Here is a 21,646-nt window from a genome sequence, read left to right as displayed (position 1 = left end):
GAATGCATTGTTGTTTCCTAAGTACATGCCCACCTTTCCCAGAACTCCATGCTTAAATCCCTCCAATCAAATTTCTGGACCTGTTGCAGTACTGAAACAGTTCTTATGAAAGTCAAAGTGACTTTCTTTGTTACTGACTGTGATAAACTATCCCTCCTCAACCTATCTGCAGCCTTTGAAACATGTGACCACACCATCTTTCTCCAATGTCTCCCCTCAGTTGTTCTGCTGGGTGGAACTGCCCTTGTCTGGTTCCATTCTTATCTATCAAATCTAGCTAGACAGTCACCTTCAATGCCTTCTTTTCTCACCCCTGCTCCATTACTTCTTGAGCCCCCCAACACAAAATCTATCTCAACCTCCTGTTATTTCTCATCTACATGCTGGCCCTCATTGACATCATCTGAAAACAAAACATCTGTTTCCACATGTACACTTTATCTCAACACTACTTTTCTCAACGTTCTACTGTCTCTAAATTGTCAAACTGCTTGTCTGGCATCCAGTACTGGATGAACAGAAATTTGCTCCAACTAAATATTGGGATCAGTGAGGCCATTGTCTTCGGTTCCCACTACAAACCCCGTTCCCTAACCACTGACTCCCTGTTAACTGTATGAGGCTGAAGCAGACTATTCACAACTTCTGGTGTCCTTTTTGAACCTGAGATGAGTTTTCAAATGCATATCCACACCATCACTAAAATCACCCTGCCTCAGCTCATTTGCTGCTGAAACCCTCATCCATGCCTTTGTTACCTGTAGACTTGACATTAAACTGGGGCCCCATCTGAATGGCAGGACTTGAACACGTAGCCTGGGCTGCATTAAGTCGTACTGAGGAAGTGCTGTATTATTTGTCATCTTCCAGATGAGATGTCAAACTAAGTTCTCACCTTGATAAAAAAAGATCCTGTTACACTTTTTCGAAGAGGAGCATGGAAGTCTCCTGGTGTCCTGGCCAACATTTCCCCTCCAACCAACATCAACAAAATACATTAGCAAGGAGGTTCCACTAAATATCGCAGAATTTTAAACATGAGTTGTGTCCATATACTCTTTATGTTGAGTATTCACAATGTTTTACACTGGTTCATAAGCAAAGTTCATAGCACTATTTCAAAGAAGAGCTGAGGAGTTCTTCAACCAACATAAATTTTAAAAAATCATCTGGTCATTATCACATTGTTGTTTATAGGAGCTTACTGTGTGCAATTTGGCTGCCATGTTTCCTACATTATAACAGTAAATACACTTCAAAAAATACTTAATTGACTGTAAAGCATTTTGGGACATTAAGTTGTGAAAGGTGCTATATAAATGCAAGTTTCTTTCTTCTTTGGACAATTGTCCCCACCTTGCCCATTTTTCCCAATGGTGTTTTTCTCAAACTTTTTGACTTAACACACTTTTTGTTGCCGTTATAACCAGCAATATAATATATAAACATAGGAACAGGAGTAGGAGTAGGACATTTAACCCCTCAAGCCTGTTCCACCATTCAATGAAATTGTGGTTGATCTGTGAGCTAACTCCATGGGCTGCATCTTAAGAGTCCGCCACCGAAGTAGGTGGCACATATAAAAAAATGTGGCCCGCCCGCGCGGGAACCACGTCACGGAGCCGCCGCGACTTCAAACAAGGCAGCTCATTTGCATGGCCGCAATGCCCGCCTCGCGCGATGATGTGGAGGGGGCGGGCGAGCCACCACAGGCAACGGCATCCGGCACCAATGCGCAGGCACCAATTTTAAAGGGCTTACAGCTATCAAAGGACATTTAGCAAAAAACAATTACATTACCTTTCCACGCATTGTCCCATCACCCCCCTCCCTCACCCATTGGAACTTCAAAACATTCCTGCCCTTTTCCCCCCGGAATTCATATATTGAGAATTTGACCTTCCTCCCCCACCCCCCTAACAAAGTGCGGCACCTTTGTTCTTTACCCCTTCCCATCACCCCTCCACCGACTAATCCGCAGCTTTGTCACCCCAATCCCCCTTCCCACACAGAGAAAAAATCCTCCTCCCCCTCCCCACAGGTGTTGCACCACATTTCCCCGAACGGGGATTCGAAGGCGTGGCATTGTTGGCCACCCGAATGAAGATCCGTGCGGTAAATAGTAGTTTACATATTGAAATGGGGGTCCCATCGCTGAGTGGCGGGGCAGCCGTCATGAGGCTTTGCCGCTACCGCTGAGAGCAGTATGGGGCCTGCCACCCTCGGGGTCAGTGCCGGGCCTCTGAGTACTGATCTTCTTTGCCCCCCACCCACCCCCCCGCCACCATTCCCAATGGCGGAGGGGCTTTAAAATCCAGCCCCATATATCTGTGTATGTCCACATCGCTTAAGACCTTTGGATAACAAAAATCTATCAATCTCAGATTTTCAAAATTACCATTCATCTGACATCAATTGCTATTTATGGAAGATAGTTGCAAACTTCTACCAACCTTTGTGTGTTGAAGTGTTTCCTAATTTCACTCCGAATAGATTGGCTCTAATCTGGCACCATGGTTCTAGACTCCCCTACCAATAGAAATAGTTTCTCTGTATCTACCTTATCCATTCCCCTTAATATCTTGAAAACTGGAATCTTATCACCTCCTAAGCTTCTAAATTCCAGGAAACACAACCCTAGTTTGTGCAATCTTAACCCTTGGAGCTATGCTAAACTCCCTCCAAGACCAATGTATTCTTCGAGGGATTTAGTGCCCAGAACTGCTCTCAGTACTCCAGAGGTAGTCTAACCAGTGTTTTATACAGCTGAAGCATGTTTACGAACCCCCCCGCCCCCTCCGACCCCACTGTATTCTAGTCCTCTAAATATAAAGGCCAGCGTTCCAGTAGCCTTTTTGGTTATTTTCTGTACCTGTTCATGACATTTTAATGATCTGTGTACCTGGATACCCAAATCTCTTTGGAGCTCCACTGCTTTGAGCTTTTCATCATTTCAAAAGGATCCTGGTCATTATTTTAGATTCGAAGTGGATGACCTCACATTTACCTACATTGAAATCTATTTGCCATATTTTGCCCATTCACTGAATCCATCAATATCTCTTTGTAATTTAAATCTTCCATTTGCATTTCTCACTATCAGCAAATTTTGATATGTAACTTTCTGTCAAATCATAAGTCATTAATAAATATGGTGAATAGTTGAGACCCCAACAGAGATCTTTGCGGGACACGACCAATCATACCCTGCCAATTAGAGTACGTGCCCTTAATCACTACTCTGTCTCTGCTACTCAGCCAATTTCCTAACTAGTAATCAATCATTTGCTTTCAACTCCATGAGCTTCTACTTTAGTATTGCAGAAAATAGAGACATTTTGTCAAAGCTTTTGTTTTTTTAAAATTCCTTCATGGGATGTAGGCGTCACTGGCCAGGCCAGCATTTATTACCCATCCTTAATTGCCCTTGAGGAGGTGGTGGTGAGCTGCCTTCTTGAACCGCTGCAGTCCATTTGGGGTAGGTAGACCCACAGTGCTGTTAGGAAGGGAGTTCCAGGATTTTGACCCAGCGACAGTGAAGAAATGGCGATATATTTCCAAGTCAGGATGGTGTGTGACTTGGAGGGGAACTTGCAGGTGGTGGTGTTCCTTGTATTTGCTGCCCTTGTCCTTCTAGTTGGTAGAGGTCTCGGGTTTGGAAGGTGCTGTCTAAGCAGCCTTGGTGCGTTGCTGCAGTGCATCTTGTAGATGGTACACACTGCTGCCGTTGTGCGTCAGTGGTGGAGGGAGTGAATGTTTGTAGATGGGGTGCCAAACAAGTAGGCTGCTTTGTCCTGGATGGGGTCGAGCTTCTTGAGTGTTGTTGGAGCTGCACCCATCCAGGCAAGTGGAGAGTATTCCATCACACTCCTGACTTGTCCCTTGTAGATGGTGGACAGGCTTTGGGGAGTCAGGAGGTGAGTTAATCGCCTCAGGATTCCTAGCCTCTGACCTGCTCTTGTAGCCACGGTATTTATATGGCTACTCCAGTTCAGTTTCTGGTCAATGGTAGCCCCTGGGATGTTGATAGTGGGGAATTCAGCGATGGTAATGCCATTGAATGTCAAGGGAAGGTGGTTAGATTCTCTCTTGTTGGAGATGGTCATTGCCTGGCACATGTGTGGTGCGAATGTTACTTGCCACTTATCAGCCCAAGCCTGGATATTGTCCAGGTCTTGCTGCATTTCTACAAGGACTGCTTCAGTATCTGAGGAGTCACGAATGGTGCTGAACATTGTGCAATCATCAGCGAACATCCCCACTTCTGACCTTATGATTGAAGGAAGGTCATTGATGAAGCAGCTGAAGATGGTTGGGCCTAGGACACTACCCTGAGGAACTCCTGCAGTGATGTCCTGGGGCTCAGATGATTGACCTCCAACAACCACAACCATCTTCCTTTGCGCTAGGTATGACTCCAGCCAGCAGAGGGTTTCCCCCGGATTCCCATTGACCTCAGTTTTGCTAGGGCTCCTTGATGCCACACTCAGTCAAATGCTGCCTTGATGTCAAGGGCAGTCACTCTCACCTCACCTCTTGAGTTCAGCTCTTTTGTCCATGTTTGAACCAAGGCTGTAATGAGGTCAGGACTCATCAGGACAATCCACAAGAATACTAATGTAAGGGAAAACAACAACTTTATACTGTATGAGAAGAGAGTGCTAATTGGTTGGCAAGTGAACTCTGATTGGTAGAGATGTTGCCATGGAGAATGCACCAGTTTATGGTGGCTGACAGTTAACTGCCAAGCTTTGTTTGAAATTTAAACCAGGCAGCTTGACTCTGAATGGTCAAGGCATTGCCCTGAGGAATGAGCAAGCGAATGACTGTCACTTAGTTTGTTTAGCTGAAACAGGCACAATGTTTGTACATATTGTTACAACCAGGTGAGAAAGGTGTCTAGGGGTCTGTTACTATCTTCAGCTGGTCTTATTGTAACAGGGTTTAATTCTCAACACACTGTGTTTTGAGCTCCCCTTTGTGAATCCTTGCTCACAGCTTTCCAATTATAAGGCAAATAAATGAGCACCAACAGGCTTTCTTTGGTTTAAAGAAGAAAGATGAAATTTATTAAACCTTAAACTTAAACCCTAATATGGTTAACGCCTACGGATATACGATGCGCCCACGCTAGCATGCACACGCAATACACACATGCAAATAGGGACAGAAAAGAGCAGAAGAAAGGGTAAGTAAAACAGTTTGAGGCAATATCTTGTTACTGTGTTTCGAGCTCACTGTAGTCCTTGATTGTAGATATGGTCTTGCGTTTCGTTGGGGCCCAGTGTTCCTTTTAAACCTTGTTCATGGAGGAGACTTTTTCTCTCTTTGAGTGTCTTCAATGGTTTCCAAAACTAGCGAGATGAGGGCAGACAGGAGAGAGGTCTTAGCAAACCAGGAGCCAGGAGCTTTCTGAGTTCGAAACCTTTGTTGTAAGTTCAAATCTCAACAGCCAGCAAATCATGTGATTAAAACTGGTCTGACCACTTCTTCTGTGTACTGGGTCCCTGTTGTTCCAACACTGCGATTACTATGCAAAGGTCCTTCCAGTCAGGGCCTTGCAATTTTAAGTTTTCATGTTCATGTGACAAAATCATGTTATCCTAGGTCTTGGCAGGTGGGGTGGTTTTGCCTCACACCTCCACACCCAGGGGGCTTGAAATGCGATTTGAAGAAAAACAGCGCATTTCATTACAGAGTTTCAGAGAAATATAAGATACAAAAAGAAAAACCATGCATTTCCCTCATTCGTTTCCATTCATTCACCAATCTTAAAGCTAATTAAAAATGGTCAGTTCTGGGTGCCAGGGCTGCTTAAAATTCCCCTTTTTTCTCCTCAAGAGTTAGTAGCAGAGCGGGTCTATCCTGAACCCTCTGAGTCATACAAAGACTTTTGACTACAGGGGAGTAGTCTTTGTTATTCTCCCCTTTGTTCTCAAGGACACTCCTTCCTGCAGGTATTTGTGCAGACTTAACTGCATTCTCCAGTGACACTTCAACTAGGTGAGGCATCACCCTCAGTTTCTCTGCCCCCTAGAGGTCTATCTTTGTCTCTGCAGGTTCCTGTAAATGCTGTTAGCAACTCTGGTGAGGTGCTTCTAGAGTCTGCAGGATGTAGAGTCTAACTTTTCATATTTTCCGGGGTTGGTTGACCAGACAGTAGAGGTTTTCATCCGGGATTCTTCCCAGACTTCCTTTAACCTGACCTCTTGGTGACATTTTCCCCTTCTCTTTCTAAACCTTTGCCAGCCATGTGCCTGCCTGTCCCCTTTTGTTCTCGGTGGGAGTCCCTGACAGTTCACTAGCCCTCTGCTGGAGGATCCTCCTCAATCCGGTACAGGACTTAGGGGTGCAGGTTTCACTATAGGTTGGGGTTTCTCCTCAACCAGGCACATGTGGCAACTCCTGCAGTACTCCACCACATCTTTGTGGAGTTTTGGCCAGTCAAACTGTTGTCTTATACAGGCTTTGGTCTTTCGTATACCGACATGTACAGCTACTGTAGTCTCATGGGCCCTTCTTAATATTTCTCCCTGGAACCTCTGCGGCACCACTAACTGGCGAACTACTGTCCACTCAGGTCTGTGAGAACTCCATTTCCTCATCAGTACCTCATTCTTTAAATAATAGCAGGCAGGGACTCCCTTTGCTTCACTTTCAGATTGGGCAGCCTGTGTTAACTCTTGCAATAATGGGAAGGCTCACTGAGCCTCAACTAGGGAAAATCCATTTAATTCATTCCCTCGGTCTCCTAACTTTCCAAAGAAAGTCTCGGACAGGCAGACCTCATGGTCATTTGCCTGCAGTGCCAATGCAATCTCCTCTGAGGGAGCTGGTTTGATCATGGCCTCACTCACTACTCATTCAGGGAAACTGCAAAACACCGTATCCTGCCACTGCCCTGTCTCTCTGATCTCCTGCGGTCTTTCTTTCACTACTGGAGGGGCTACCACCTTTACCCCCACCAGATCATTACTTAGGAGCAGGTCAACCCCATCCACAGGCAAACTAGGGACAATCCCTACAGTTACTGGTCCCGAAACTAGGTCACACTCCAGGTGCACCAGGTGTACAGGTACAGGCATACACTGTCCTCCAATACCATTCACCATCATTCTGGTGTTCACTGCACTCTCTCGGGGAAAGGTCAGGCCTTTTCCCAGTAAAAGGGATCTAGTGGACCCTGTGCCTCTGAGAATTACTATGGGCTTGCTGGTCCCACTCAAGGGATGTGGGGTTACATTCCCTTCAAACAAAAAACCTTGATAGCCTTCAGGAATCCTATTAGCTTTTCCTGCACTGGCCGTAGTAAGCTTCCTGGGTTGCACTCTTACTACAGTTAAAACCACAGCCTGTTCCGTGTTTTCCATCAGGTCCTTGTCTTCACTGAGTGGGTGTGCCCTGATTAACCCTATCGGTTTCTCCTTTAGTTTCCAGCAGTCAGCTTTTAAATGCCCTCCTTTATTACAATGGAAGCACACAGGTCTCTGGGTCTCACTCTTGCTCACAGCACCTTCCTTTTTGGCTGGCAGAGGGCCCCCTGTGTCTCCTGCTCTCCTTTCTCTTCCAGGACTGCCTGGGCTTCTATCACCTTCCCACCCTTTGTCCTTTTTGGATTTGTGGGGGTGATTAGGAAAGGTTCTCCCCTGGGAAACCGACTTACGAATTAAAACAATTTCATTGGCCGGAATGGCCGCTTGCCGGGCTCTCTGGACACACTGCTCCTCTACATGGGTTTTATTGAGAATGGGAGAGAGTTTTTAAATTCCTCTAACGGGATTACTTCTCTGAGAGTCTCATAGTTGAGCTGTATTTTTAAATCCCTCAGCCACTGGTCAAAAGCCAACTGCTTAGTTCTTTCAAACTCCAGATAAGTTTGATTGGCTTGTTTTTTGAGGGTTCTAAACTTTTGGCAGTAGGCTTAGGGTACTAATGCATATGCCCCGAGGATAGCATTTTTGGTCAGTTCATAATTTGGTGAACTCTCATCTGGCAACAAGGAACTAACCTCATGGGCTTTTCCAGTTAGTTTGCTTTGCAGTAAAAGAGACCATGTCTCAGCTGGCCATTTTAGCTGCCTTGCCAGTTTCTTGAAGGACATGAAAAACACTTCCACATCTTCCTCATTGAATTTTGGAATTAGTTGGGTGAGTTTTAGCAATCTTGTACCCAGTCCTGAATTGTGCTCCTCCATATTGGCTATGCTTTCACTAGGTTTACTCTGTCGCCCCCTAACTAACTCGAGCCACTTCAACTCTCATTCTTCACATTCTTTCTGGAATATTCTTTCTCTCTCTCTCTCTCCCTCTCTCCTCTCTCTCTCTTCCCTTCTCCTGTCTTTCTCTCTCTCTCCTGCCTTTCAGTTTCTTCATGTTCCTTTTGGAAGGCTCTCTTTTTCCCTTTGTTCTAATTCATATTTCCTTTGTTCCAATTGTATCTTTGCTAACAATACCCTATCAGATTCTGCTTCTAACCCTGTTTTTGCTTCTTCAGATGCAAGGGAAAAATGGTTGGCCACTAGCCTTAGGATTTCAGACTTCCCAGCCTTGCCACGGACAGTAATCCCACACTGTTCAGCAATTTTTCTCAGCTCCTCCACAGACAGTGCTTTTAACTTATCCCAAGTTACTTCATCCTGGGTTGGAGAGCGACTCGCTTCGGTTGTAGACATGTTAGTATTCAATCACACACAACCACACGAAAACCTGTATTGATTTGCTCTTTTTGATTGGGAACAATTTGGCTTCCCACCTCCAATTTCACTCATTTTTCTGTGGGTAACAATCCAGACGCTAGCACCCAATTTCTGTTATGACCAGGCGAGAAAGGTGTCTCCGGATCTGTTACTATCTTCAGCTGGTCGTATTGTAACAGGGTTTAATTCTCAACACACTGTGTTTTGAGCTCCTCCTTTGTGAATCCTTGCTCACAACTTTCCAATTATAAGGCAAATAAATGAGCACCAACAGGCTTTCTTCGGTTTAAAGAAGAAAGATGAAATTTATTAAACCTTAAACTTAAACTCTAATGTGGTTAACGCCTATGGATATACGACACGCCCACGCTAGCATGCACATGCGATACACACATACAAATAGGGACAGAAAAGAGCAGAAGAGAAGATAAGTAGAACAGTTTGAGGCAATCTTTTGTTACTGCGCTGTAGTCCTTGATTGTAGATATGGTCTTGCGTTTCGTTGGGGCCCAGTGTTCCTTTTAAACCTTGTTCATGGAGGAGACTTTTTCTCTCTTTGAGTTTATGTGTCTTCAATGGTTTCTGAAGCTGGCACGAGCAAAATAAGGGCAGACAGGAGAGAGGTCTTATCAAACCAGGAGCCAGGAGCTTTCTCAGTTCAAAACATTTGTTGGAAGTTCAAATCTCAACAGCCAGCTAGGTCATGTGACTAAAACTGGTCTGGCCACTTCTTCTGTGTATTGGGGAAGCAACGACTGGGTCCCTCTTGTTCCAAAACTGCTAGTACTATGCAAATGTCCTTCCAGTCAGGGTCTTGCAATTTTAAGTTTTAATGTTTATGTGGCAAAATCATGTGTGCCTCAGTCTTGGCAGGTGGGGGGTTTGCCTGACAATATTCTTTCTGTCTGCAAAGAACAGCTTCTACTTTAGCTAACAGTCTCTTATGATGGACTTCATAAAATGCCTTCTGGAAGTTCACATAAATAACATCCATAGACATTTTCCTACCCACTACTTTGGTCACCATTTCAAAAAGTTAGATTAGGTTCATTAGGCATGTTTTACCTCTCTCTAATCCACTGAAAAATTTCAAGGTGTTTAGTCACCCTATCCTTAGGCTCTAGTAATTTCCCAATAACAGATGTGAGGCTAACTGGTCTATAAATCCCGAGTATTCCTCTCTCAATTTTCTTAACAGCAGACTGAAATGTGCAACTATCCAATCTATTATTCTTTTATCATCTTATTTTTAATTCCTGGACCTTACCTGTGCACAAAGTACTTAGATTATCTTTATCACTTTTTGTACTCTGGCCTTTGCTCTTATCATTTCTGGTCCTTATCTTTAGGTTACTGCTATTTCTAATATTATTTCTGCTATTAATATTTCTACTATCAAACCGTTCACCTGCTTTATTGGTTTAAAGTCCTTTCTACAGCCTTATTGATCCTTTCTGCAAGAGCTTTGGTCCCAGCCTGCTTCAGATGCAGCCCATTCCATGCATACAGCTCCTTCCTGTCCCAGTACTGGAGCCAATTTCCCATGAAATGGAACCCCTCCTAGCCACAGCACACCAGCATTCACTTTTCTGATCTGTTAATCAGATTTGATAATCAGAGCACATGTCTCATGTAGTAATCCAGAGATTATCATCATTAAGGTCCTGCATTTTAAATTTAACTCTTCATACATATTCACCAGAATATGTTCCTTCCTATGTCACTGGCTCTGACATGGACCATGACAACTGGTTCTTGCCCTTCCATTTCTAAAATCCTTTCCAACGACTTTGAGATATCATTTACCTTGGCATTGGGTAGGCTACAAACCTCTCTGGACTCTAGATTGCATGTGCAGAGGATATGCTCTTTCCCCTAATTAGTACTCCATCATGCTCTTCTAACCTCCCTCCATCCCGTGTCCTCTGGTAATGCTTAAACTCTGCTTCCTGCTGTATAGTGAAGGCAGGAAATCCTGTTCTCAAGGAAATTTCACTCCTGATATTTAGTGGTCGGAATTACTTTCAGCAGTAGCAAGATTCAGGTAGGGGAGACTCTTGAGTAGGAGTGAGGCTCAGGTAAGGGTGGGTTTTAGGTAGGCGTGAGGCTCAGGTAGGAGAGGGTTCTTGTGGCAGTGGGCTCAGGGAGGACGCAGGACTCAGTGTGGGGATCACAACTCAGGAGAAAGTGAGGGTCCATGGGGAGGTGGTAGCGGAGTGATAATGTTACTGGATTAGTAATCCAGAGGCCCAGACAAATGCAGATGGTGAAATTTGAATTCAATTATTAAAAAAATGTAGAATTAAAAGTTGGCGTAATGATTACCATGAAACCATTGTCAATTGTAAAAACCCATCTGGTTCACTAATGTCCTTTAGGGAAGGAAATCTGCCGTCCTTACCTGGTCTAGTCTTCATGTGACTCCAGACCCACAGCAATGGATTGACTCTTAACTGCCCTCTGAAATGGCCTAGCAAGCCACTCAGTTGCATCAAATGGCTACGAAGTCTAGGTATAGAAAAGAAACTGCACGGACCACCCGGCATCAACTTAGGCACTGGAAATGACAATGGCAAACCCAGTCCTGTCGACCTAGCAAAGTCCTCCTTACTAACATCTGGGGGCTCGTGCCAAAATTGGGAGAGCTGTCCATCAGGCTAGTCAAGGATCAGCCTGACACAGTCATACTCACGGAATCATATCTTACTGAAGATGTCCCAGACACCACCATCACCACCCTGGTTATGTCCTGTCCACCAGAGGTGGCGGCACAGTGGTATACAGTCTGTAGGGAGGTGCCGTGGGAGTCCTTAACATTGACTCTGGACCCCATGAAGTCTCATGGCATCAGGCCAAGCTTGGGCAAGGAAACTTCCTCCTTATTACGAACTACCACTTGGAAGAAGCACTGAGGGTAGCAAGGGCACAGAATGTACTCTGGGTAGGGGACTTCAATGTCCATCACCAAGAGTGGCTCGGTAGCACCACTACTGACTGAGCTGTCTGAGTCCAAAAGGACATAGCTGCTAGACTGGGTCTGCAGCAGGTGGTGAGGGAAACAGCAAGAGGTAAATACCTGCTTGACCTCTTCCTCACCAATCTACCTGTTGAAGATGCATCTGTCCATGACAGTATTAGTAGGAGTGACCACCGCATAGTGTTATGACCGAGGCAGGAGGCGTGCACTGTTAATTCAGTCCCACTTCTCCACACGTCACAGCATATCAATAAATTTTCCCCCTTACCGAAACAGTCAGTTAGATACTATATTTGTCCCCAGAATAAAGCATACCAACTAAGTTTCTTTAATGAACAAAAAAAATTATCCGTTTATTATGAACCAAGTCTCAACCAAAAATGAAATAAATATACATGCGAATTGAAATATTAAAGCCCTTACTTTTCCTAGCCCTCACACACACACTCACATACACGACCAGTTAACCAGAAAGAAAAAAGGAATTTTCGGTTACAGTTGTTGCAAAGAAATAGAAGGTATTTTTAAAAATGATTTAGGTGGAATAAAAGATATGGCAGTTCTTTGATTTGGCGAAGTGGCTGTCATTAGGGGTCTTTCCAGACGATGTTGATGAACAGTCTGCTTGGGTAGGCATTCAGAGAAATTCAACTACAGAAGACTTCACATAGGTCTTCCATCAGGTCTCAGCAAGAAGGATCTTCTTAGGTCTTACAGCAGCAGTATAACAGTAAAGATTTCTTCAGATACAGGAGGCAATACAGCAACACACTTGCCATGCAGGCTTTCTTCAAATACAGGAGGCAACAGTAAAATTTCATACAGGATTTGCTTGTCAAGAGCAGTGACATGTAAACCCTAAATGTCACAGGGGAAATATTAATTTAGTCGGTGGGAACCTTACATTAGACTTTTAATGGAAAAATCTTAGCAATAACTTTTTTTTTTAAATGGCAGCCAAGATGGCCACTGCAATTTGCATTTAAAACACCAGAAGATCAAACTGGGGATGAAAAGACTCACCAAGCCAGGCCAAAACAATGGCTTGCTCTCTGCTTGAATTGCCTAAAATGGCTTTATCAACACGGGCTATCTGCACCCATTGATTTTGGGAGATATATAGCACCTTGAGTCTCAGAGGAGATTCCAGAAACCTCATTTAAAAACAAAGGGCTTGAAACTCATGTGATTGCCTGTGCAGCTCGGGAGAGACTGTGGGCTTTGTCACACTCAAAGCAGAAACAGTAACTGACAAAGCCAGCAACAAAGCCGGCTCTCTCTCCCTCTCTTCCCAGAAAGTATCAAGAGAAGATCTGGTTGTAACTGGGAATTCCCTCAAGCTTACAAACCGCCACACCAGCAACCAGGGGATGAGAAGCAACTCCGTCTTCTGCCTCAAGGAGCCTTGAACAAAGCAACCCCACCAACGTACACATGGCCCAGCAAGGACATCAAGAATACAATTTCAGCTGAGGACTATTAAACTCAAAACTGTATTTAAATTCACTTTATTCTGGACAGTAATCCAACCATCAAATCTGTTTTCCCTCTGGAATCTATTTGTGTGTGTGTGTGAATGTGTGAATGACTGGCTAGTGTATTTTCAGTACTTTAACTGGGTTAGAGTGGTAAGAGTAATAAACTTACATTTTTCTTGTATAAACTCAAGAAAACCTGTCTGACTGGTTCTTTTGCAATTACATTAGAGGAACAGGAGCAAGTGTTCATGGAAGTGGTAAACCAAATTGATCCCTATCAAAAGAGAAAAAAAACTTCAATGCATGTTTTCTTGTGGTTTTTGCTGCTAGAGTACTAACATGTCTGCATCCGAGCCAGTACCTTCCCAAGCCAGGGTGAAGTAACTTGGGATAAGTTAAAGGCCTTATCTATGGAAGAGTTGAGGAATGTAGCTGGGTAGTTTGGAATAACTTTCCATACTAAAGCTAAGAAATCCGAAATCCTAAGACTTGTGGCCAACCATTTTTCACTTGACCTGAAGATTCAGAAACAGGGTTGGAGTCAGACACAGATAAGGTAATGTTAGCTAAAATACAATTAGAACAGAGGGAACCTGAACTAGAAGACAGGGAAAAAAAGAAAGCGAGAGGGAAGAGAGGGAAAAAGAGAATTTTCCTGAAGGAGAAGGAGGTAAAAGAGCTAAGGCGGCTTGTATTATCTAGGGGGTGACATGGTAACCCCAGTGAAAGCATGGCCAGTGTGGAAGCTACCCTTAACTCAGGGCTATGTGTTGAGCTCTTAAACCTCTCCCAGTTGATTCTGAAGTTCAATGAGGGAGATGCGGAGGCATTTTTTTGTCACATTTGAAAAGATTGCAAGACAGTTGGAATGGCTGGCCGAGAGCTGGACCCTCTTGTTACAAAGCAAGCTAACAGGAAAAGCCCATGAGGTTTATTCACTGTTGTCAGATGAAAATTTGTCAGATTATGAATTGACCAGATGTGCTATCCTCGAGGCATATGAGCTAGTACCAGAAGCGTACCACCAGAAATTCTGAACCCTCTGGAAGCAGCCTGATCAAACTTACCTCGTGTTTGAAAGAAATAAGCAGTTGGCTTTTGACCAGTGGTTAAGGACCCTTAAAGTACAGCCCACTTATGAAAACCTCAGAGAGGTGATTCTTCTCAAGAAATTTAAAAATTCACTTCCCCTTTCTACCAAAACCCACGTAGAAGGTTCACAGGGCCAGGCAGGCAGCAGTTCTGGCTGATGAATTTACTCTCATATATAAATCCTCACACCAAGAAAAACTATTCCCTAGTCACCCTCACAATCCCAAAAAGGATAAAAGATAGGAGGGTGATAGGAGCCCAAACAGCCTTGGACAAGAAATGAAAGCTGGACACACAGGGGTACCCTCCTCAAGGCAAAAGAGACGGTACTGAAAGAGGAGTGAGACTTGAAGACTTGTGTGTTTCCACTACAACAAGGCAGGTCACCTCTGAGCTGACTGCTGGAAGTTACGGGGAAAACCTGTAGGATTAATCATGGCACACCAGACCAGTGCAGAAGAGACCCTGATGGAAAGCACAGCAGAACAGGCTGTAGATTTAACTGCAATAGCAGTAAGACACAGGAAACATACTGCTGTGGGTACAAAGAAATTTAACAGGATCCCTGAAGTTTATCAGGATTTTGTATCCAAAGAGAGAGTAACCCCAAACTCTCGAGTGGGGCAAGCAAGCCCATCGTCATACTCAGGGATACAGGGGCCACCAGATCCTTCTGCTGGGAAAAGGCATGACTTTTCCCCCAGAGTTCAATGAATGCAAAAGTGTTAGTGAATGGTATCGGAGGGCAGGGTATGCCCGTACCTTTATATCAGGTGCACTTGGAGCGTGACCTACTTTCGGGACTGGTGACTGTGAGGATTTTCCCTAGTTTACCTGTGGACGGGGTCGACCTGCTCCTGGGTAATGATCTTGCGGGGGAGAAGGTGGTAGCTCTCCCAGTAGTGGTAGAGAGACTGAAAGAGGTCAGGGAGACAGAGCAATAGCAAGAGAAGGGCCCCATCATTTCCCATGACAGTGTAGTGACTCAGTCCATGGACAAATCAGCTCCCTCAGAGGAGACTGAACTGGCGCTGCAGACAGATGACCCTGCTGTCTGGTTGTCTGAAACCTTCTTTGTGAAGTTAGAGGACCCAAGGAACGGTTTAAGCCAATCTTCCCTAGTTGAGTCTCAACAAGCCAACCAGTCTTAAAGAAGTTGCCAAGAACAAGCTGCCCAAACTGAAACTGAAGGAGAGGGAGTCCCTGGGAGCTACTACTTAAAGAATAAGGTGCTGATGAGGAAGTGGAGCCCTCCTCACAGACCTGCGGACAAAGATGGACAATGGTTCACCAGATAGTAAGCTTCCAATGGCTGTACATGTCGGCGTACAAAAAAACCCAAGGCCGCATAAGACAGCATTTTGACTGCCAAAACTCCACAAAGATGTGGTGGAGTTCTGTAAAACTTGCCACATGTGTCATGTTGTGGGGAAGCCCCAACCTGCAGTAAAATCTTCAACCCTAATTCCTGTATCATCTTTTGGGGAACCCTCCAGCAGTGTGCTGGTGAATTGTGAGGGAATCCTGCCGAAAATAAAAGGGGACAGACAAGCACAGGTCTGGTAGACATTTAGGGAGGAAGGAGACAAATAGGACAATGGGAACAAGCTTGAGGATGGCCTGGGGGACACCAAAATTGAACTCCCTCCTGCCCAGTTAGCCAACATTGGAGTGTTACATAACCTAGACACCACACTGTCCTATTTAAAGGCCGATCAAAGAGAAGCCCTGGTAAGGCTGCTTGTAGCCTATAAAGAAGTCTGCAAGGATACACCAGGGTGTACGACCTTAACCCTACATAATGTGTAAGTGGGAGAGACCCCTCCCACTAGACAGAACCCCTATCTCATGGGTACGCAGAAACTGACCCAGGTTCAGGAGGAAATCCAGCACATGCGAAACAACAACCTGATTGAGCCCAGCCAGAGCAGCTGGAGTTTCCCAGTGGTGCTAGTGCCCAAGCCCGATGGCTCCACCCAGCTCTGCATTGATTACATGAAGGTTAATGCAGTGACAAGAGCTGATTCCTATCCCATTCCCCGCCTGGAAGACTGTATTGACAAAGTAGGGAATGCCACCTACATAACAAAAGTGGACTGACTAAAAGGATATTGGCAGGTTCCCTTAACACCCTGAGCCCCAAGTAGATATCTGCTTTTGTCACACCAGATGGCCTATTCCAGTGTCAAGTGATGCCATTGTGTTGAAGGAATGCATCAGCCACCTTCCAAAGGCTGATGAACCGGATAGTGGTTGGCCTATCCAACTGTGTAGTATATCTAGATGATTTGCTGCTATACAGTGAGACCTGGGGGGGAACCACTTAGCCCATTTAGATGCCCTCTTCCAATGGTTACAGTCAGCTAACCTAGTAGTAAACCTCACAAAAAGCGAGTTTGCGAAAGCCCATGTGACCTACCTCGGGCATGTTGTGCGTCAGGGGCGAGTGCTGCCCAAGGCAGCAAAAGTACAAGAACTGGTGGATTTTCCCATCCCCACATCAAAAAGGGAAATCATGTGTTTTCTGGGAATGTGTAGGTTTTACCGCAAGTTTGTTCCAAATTTCAGCTCTACAGCTGCCCCACTAACTAACTTACTGTAAAAAAGAGCCTTGGTAGCCAGAGAATGCCAAACTGCTTTCAAGAGTTTACAGGCTATATTGATGAACGAAACAGTTCTGGCTGCTCCTAACTTTAACAAACCCTTTAAAGTGGCAGTTGATGCGAGTGACCGAGGTGTAGGTGCTGTCCTGCTCCAAGATGACGAGGTGGGCATTGAGAGACCAGTAGGGTACTTTTCAAATAAGTTAAACTGACACCAAAAGAGATATTCTACTATGGAAAAGGAGACGCTGGGAATGTCTCGACAAGCTCTCCGACATTTTGATATCTATATACAAAATGGATGTAGGGAGATGTGGTTTATAATGACCATAAACCCCTAACCTTTGTGGAAAAATACAAAAATCAAAATCCCAGGCCGTTTCAATGGAGCCTGTTCTTACAACCCACCCATTTAAAAATTACCCACATTGCAGGGAAGAGCAATACAATCGCTGTTGTACGTCCAAGGTCTAACGCAACACACAACCAACCCAGACAAAATCCAAGAAAAATTGAAATTAAATCAGCATTGCTGTTGCAGGGAAAAACCAGCTGCAACAAGTCCAGGATTCATTGTGCATTGAGGAGTGAATGAAAATGAATGTATGTTTTCTTCTTTTTTACTTTTCGACTCCTGTAATGAAATGCTCCCACCATCACATTTCATTCTGCATGGTACGGTGTTGTCATGAAAACGCTACATATCAAACAGGAAATATTAATTTAAATCAGTTGGAACCTTACATTAGACTTTTAATGGAAAAATCTTAGCAGTAGCTTTTTTAAAAAAGCTGGAAGCCAAGATGGCCACTGCAATTTGCATTTGAAACATCAGAAGATCAAACTGGAGATGAACAGACTCACCAAGCCTGGCTAGAACAATAGCTTGCTCTCTGATTGAATTGCCTAGAATTGCTTTATCAACATGGGCGATCTGCACACGTTGATTTTGGGGGAGGCAGCCACTTCCAGGTATGACTGCACATCTTGAGACATATAGCATCTTGAGTCTCAGAGAAGATACCAGAAACCTCATTTAAAAACAAAGGGGCTTGAAAGTCATGTGACTGCCTGCGCAGCTCAGGAGAGATTGTGGACTTTGTCATGTACAAAGCTAAAAAGCAGGCTCTTACTCACTCGCGCTTTCCCCAGAAAGTATCAAGAGAAGATCCGGCCATAACTGAGAACCCCCTCAAGCCTACAGACCACCACACCCAGCAACTAGAGAATGAGAAGCAACTCCCCTCCTCTGCCTCCAGGAGCCCTGAATAAAGAAGCCCCACCAATGTGCACGTGGCCCAGCGAGGACTTGAGGAATACTATTTCAGCTGAGGACTACTAAACTCAAAACTGTGTGACAGAAATCACACCTGCCAAGTGGAAACATATTAACTTCATTATATGGAACACTACTTGAACATTTTTTACTGGACATTGTACACAAATTGTTTAAAACAACCAACAGAGCTAACCAGCTGAAAACATGGTTGCACATTTGCATTCTGAGAGACAGTTGCATAGAGAGACAACGGGAGTACTCCATGATTCAATTAGCAAGATGGGTTTTGTCGATAGTGATGATCAAAAGACATTGAGAGCCATTGACTTTGTAAGAGACAAAGCTCCATCGAGCACCCCCCACTCCCCACCGAGTGTCTGGAAGACTCTGAAGTCCAGCAACCCTCTGAGAAGTTGCTATTTCAAACAAAGAGATGGTCATGTGACTTACCTGCTGGTCAGACTGGGGACTGTTTGAATTGTGTCCCACAGAATGGGAACAGACTGCAAGTTGAGAACCAAGGAGGAAGGTCTCCCCTCTGTCTCTCTCTCAAGCAAAGTCCCACGGACCCACAGTAGCAGCTTAAGCATCAAGGCAGAGCAGCTCTTCAGTTTTCTGGTACCAGTGAAGCAAGTCAGAAATTGTGTACTGGACCCCAGCGAGACCTCCAAAACTATTACTGCAAGTGAGGACAATGTATCAAGGACATGACCATCCAGGAACTGAATTCTGTATATTGCCAACCCTACTTCAACCATTCCCCTAATTCTTTCTTCCCCTCCATATCTATTTGTGTGTGTGTTTCTCTCGTGTGCATGCTAGCGTGGTTTTGTCGCGTGCTTTAGTAATTTTTAACCAAGTTAGAGTGATAAGACTGATAAACCTACATCTTTCTTGTTTAAATGTAAGAAAACCTGTCTGATTGGTTCATTTGCAATTACTATTAGAGTGCAGTGAGCAAAGGACTCACTGAGGGGAAAAGCTAAATTCTCTGTGTTTTAAAAGTTAAACCCTGTTATGGCCAAACCAGGAAGGGGCAAGAGGGTAACTTGAGACCCCCTCCTCACCTAGTCATAACAACTGTATTTAAATTCCATTTATTCTGGACTGTAATTCAACCACCAAATCTGTTTTATTTCTGTAATTTATTTGTGTGAATGTGTGTCTTTCGTGTGAATGTGTGCATGACTGAATAGCATATTTTTAGTATTTTAACCGGGTTAGAATGTTAAGAGTAACAAACTTACATTTTTCTTGTTTATACTCAAGAACATCTAATTAGTTCTTTTGCAATTACATCAGAGGAGCAGAAACAAGCACTCACAGAAGTGGTAAGTTCAGCCACTGTGTTGAAAACAATAAACCCTGTTGCAGTCAAACCAGAGAAGGGCCAAAAGGGGAGCCTGAGACCCCCTCCTCACCTGACCGTAACAGGGATTCTTCAAAAAAGGTAACGGTGGTCTGGTTTTTCTTCTTCTTCTGGCAGGTCAATATGCCAATTCCAACTTCCTCTTTTAGTCCATAAACCAGTTGCCCTTTAATAGTTCAAAATGAAACTGAACTTTTTCCAGGCAATTCCCATATTTCTCATAAATTCTGTCTTATCACAACACAACGCCCTGCCATATTTAATTGAAATCATGTGACTTCCAGTAAAAAATGTGTTCACTGGTCAACCTTTTGTTGACCTTCCTTTTGAGAAAACACCCAAAATTCAGCCTCTTCAGTTTTAAAATATAGATTAGATTAGATTAGAGATACAGCACTGAAACAGGCCCTTCGGCCCACCGAGTCTGTGCCGAACATCAACCACCCATTTATACTAATCCTACACTAATCCCATATTCCTACCAAACATCCCCCCCTGTCCCTATATTTCCCTACCACCTACCTATACTAGTGACAATTTATAATGGCCAATTTACCTATCAACCTGCAAGTCTTTTGGCTTGTGGGAGGAAACCGGAGCACCCGGAGAAAACCCACGCAGACACAGGGAGAACTTGCAAACTCCACACAGGCAGTAACCGGAATCGAACCCGGGTCGCTGGAGCTGTGAGGCTGCGGTGCTAACCACTGCGCCACTGTGCCGCCCTCTGGATTCTGGATTCTGGATGAATCAGTGTTCATGAAATCCATTTCAGTTTCTTCAAAAAATATAGATTATCAAGTTTTAGCAAAAAATGGAAACCCACATAATACCTCCGCCCTTGGAGAAATGAAATGCCACTTTTGAATGTGTTTCATTACCACGTATGAAAATCAGAATTTGAAGACTTTTGTTAAAATACATTCTCACACTCATTCACTCCTTACTTGTAGTTAATACAGTTTTGCTTTATACCATTTTTACTCGTATAACTCAAACAAAGTTAGATTCGCGGCAAAGCATCTGCAATAACATTATTTTTACCCGCAATGTGAATAACCTCTAAGTGATAGGGCTGCAACAGTAAACTCCATCAGAATATTGGGTTTTAAATTTTTCCACAAAGTTAGCCAAATCAGCCAATTTCAACCTTCCAAACAGAGCCCACCCACCCCACCCCCAACCCCCACCACCCCCAGTTGTTTCATGTGTTCCTTCCAAGTATCATTATAGACCAGCACACCAGCAAGGTAAACTACACAGTTGGGAACACTGGCTATCACTGGGTTCACTAGTTTCTGAGAAGTTTCTGCAGTACCCTCTAACCTGTATGGTATCACTTGGCACTGGACAAAAGTTGATATTTCTTTAGCTCAGGGTGTTAAAGGACCTTACCAGTATGCCTTTAATAAGTCTATCTTTGTAAGAAACATGACACTGCCCACTCTGTCAATACAGTCTTCCAAGCGAGGGATTGGGTAGGAGTCTGCTTTTGTTACTGCATTAATTTTTCTGTAGTCTATGCAAAGTCTAGTTGAACTGTCTGGTATAGGCTCTAATACCAACGGTGAACTCCAGCTGCTTTGACTGGGTTCAATTAGGTGGTTTTCCAGCATATATTGGATTTCTGCTTTTACTTGGGCCTGTTTGTCTGGATTTAAGTGATAAGAATGCTGTTTTACAGGAACGGATGCTAAGACCCGAACATTTCAACCAGGGAATGAAGTGTTGGTATTAATTCCCCTACGTCCATATCATGGGCTGAATTTTACCTGATTCTTTTATTTTTCCTTTTTTAATTATGATTATCCCACTTACAATAGAACGTTGTCGGCGTTGGGTTTAAAATCCCAGACGAGCCCCCAATTAATATGTTATGATCAAGGCAGGAGGAGATGACTGTTAATTCAGTTCCACTTCTCCACAGGTTAAAGCCTATCAGTAAATTTTACCACCTACTGTAACAGTCAATTAGATATTCTATTTGTCCCCAGAATAAAGCACAACAAAGTTTCTTTAGTAAACAAAAAAAAATTATCCATTTATTATAAATCCAGTCTCAACCAATAATGAGGTAAATATACATGTGAATTTTAATATTAAAGCCCCTTATTTTTCCTAGCCCTCGCACACACACTCAATTACATGAACGG

The sequence above is a fragment of the Heterodontus francisci genome, chromosome 36, assembly GCF_036365525.1.
Source record: "Heterodontus francisci isolate sHetFra1 chromosome 36, sHetFra1.hap1, whole genome shotgun sequence".
Lineage (NCBI taxonomy): Eukaryota > Metazoa > Chordata > Chondrichthyes > Heterodontiformes > Heterodontidae > Heterodontus > Heterodontus francisci.
The sequence above is the reverse complement of the archived record's forward strand: the minus strand, read 5'-3'. Positions refer to the sequence as shown.